Genomic DNA, 2,012 nt, shown 5'->3' on the forward strand with positions numbered 1-2,012 from the left:
CGTTGCAAGTCAAGATTGCCGCCGCGGCGCCGAGGAGGAAGTGAACGAGTCGAGTATAGTTTAACCGACTGTGTACGCTGAGCCCACGTCCAACAACTCCCTTCCCCCTGCTCGCCATTTCCACGGCTACCGCGTCTTTGATGGTGGCTCGGCAGCCCCCGCTTCCGCTCCTCCCTTCGCCTCTTAAGGGGTCGACCATAGACTGCACGGCCCATTTGGGGAGAGAGAGGCAATAGTCACGTGACATGGGAGGGATATAGTCACGTCTTTGTGGGACGCACTCACATGGGTGATCCAGTTAGCGTGGCGTTGTGTTGTGCAGCTCATCCGTCGCTCGTTTGCAGAACGGTAACAGAGGACTCATGGTAAAAAGGGACGTGACGACAAGGTCAAAAACAGGTCACGTGGAATATGGACGACCCCTTTTGCACCCGAGCTTACTGCCTCTAAGTCCGTCCCTTCCTGTTTAGCATGCCGCTTACCTCCAGCCTCCAAAAATATCCTATTTTGGAGACGTTCAGTAAAGTACGCATTGCAATAAATTTGCCAATTACTTTTCTTTCTTCTTCTCTAATTCTACGAATTTTGGAAACCGAGTACTTAGTCTTCCCCCCTCCCCTCCCCCTACCAAAAGCTGCAAAGTACTGTTTAAATGGTATTTGAAACTGATTACCGACCTGTGCTACATTTTGATTAGTGCGGTAAATGTATTATAATACTTAATTTATTTTTGTAAAAGCTCAGTTGATATGTACATTTATTTGTTGTCATTTCTCTTGTCATTTTACCTCGGTGATATATTGTGTTTGCTGTTGTTTTTATTAGTTTTAGGTTTTACTACATTGGAAGTATTTCATGTGATGTTATTAATGGCCTAGTTACTTGTAAACTAGGTAAGGGGAAAGGCTATACGTTATGTGACCTGTGCATGTGTGCATCTCATGCCGAGCGCATCTAGTACATAAAAGAGTAGTCTGTAAATAAAACGATTAAGCCGACGAGAAACTATTTTCTGTATATAAACAATGGACATGAAGAAGTGCCAAACGTTAATTTGTATTTATCTCCCCTTTCGGTTAAAAAAAAAAAGAAAACTAGCAAATTGAAAAAAAAATGACATTTTGCCTGTGGAAAACTAAACTATCGGATTTAGTTTCCCACTCTCTTATGTTCAACTCGGTATGAAACTTGCAATCACTCACATGTAAGTGAAGGCCGGTTGAACATTTGTTTTACCAGAACAGGCGGGTCGGGTGGGGGTGGGTGGTGCTTGTGGTAGAGCTCGAAAGCTGGCGCTGTATCCGCTATCTGGAGTGAAATGACACTCCTGACAGAAGTCCGGCTATCCCTCCCTCTCGGGTGCCAGGTAGCTGCCGCGGCCTTGGGTCGCGTCGCGGTCCGCGCGCACCACGCCAACGCGCTGGCGATTGAAAAGGTATGCGAGGCCGAGAAGGGGAGCATCTGGCGAATGAGAAATACCGTAAGGTATCGCCGACGACTATTCAGCGCGCGTATGGCGCAGGAGATGGGCGAAAGGGACACAAGAGTGGGGGAGTATGAGTCACTGCGCCGTTCCTTTCCGACACCGCGGCGGCAGGAAGGAACCAGAAACTTCCTCCCCCGCCTGCCACTTTGCTGATGCTGCTGGCGCGCTGACGCGGCCGCGACACGCCATGCCACGCCCCGCGCTGCTGACAAATGCACGGCGATCCGAACAACTACACGCGCTCCGAACACTGATCCATCACCTGCCCAGGCGGAGTCAGCGTTCTTTCGCCCCCCAGAGAGACAAAGCGACATCCGCGCCAGGGCCAGGTTCAGCGGCGGTGGGATGGGAGGGGAGGGGAGGGGGCGGCCTCTGAGGCAGCCTGTCACCGAGTCGTCTGGCAGCGGGCCAGGGGGCTTGTACTGTGTAGCACGGCTTCACAAACGTGATGTTGATGACGGCGGCGCGCCAAAGTAGGGAAAAAGTGGCGGAAGGAACTATTTCGGGGGTGAGCAGGAGGGTGGGG

This window comes from Frankliniella occidentalis, unplaced genomic scaffold (assembly GCF_000697945.3).
Source record: "Frankliniella occidentalis isolate FOCC.00 unplaced genomic scaffold, Focc_3.1 Scaffold62, whole genome shotgun sequence".
Taxonomy (NCBI): Eukaryota; Metazoa; Arthropoda; class Insecta; order Thysanoptera; family Thripidae; genus Frankliniella; species Frankliniella occidentalis.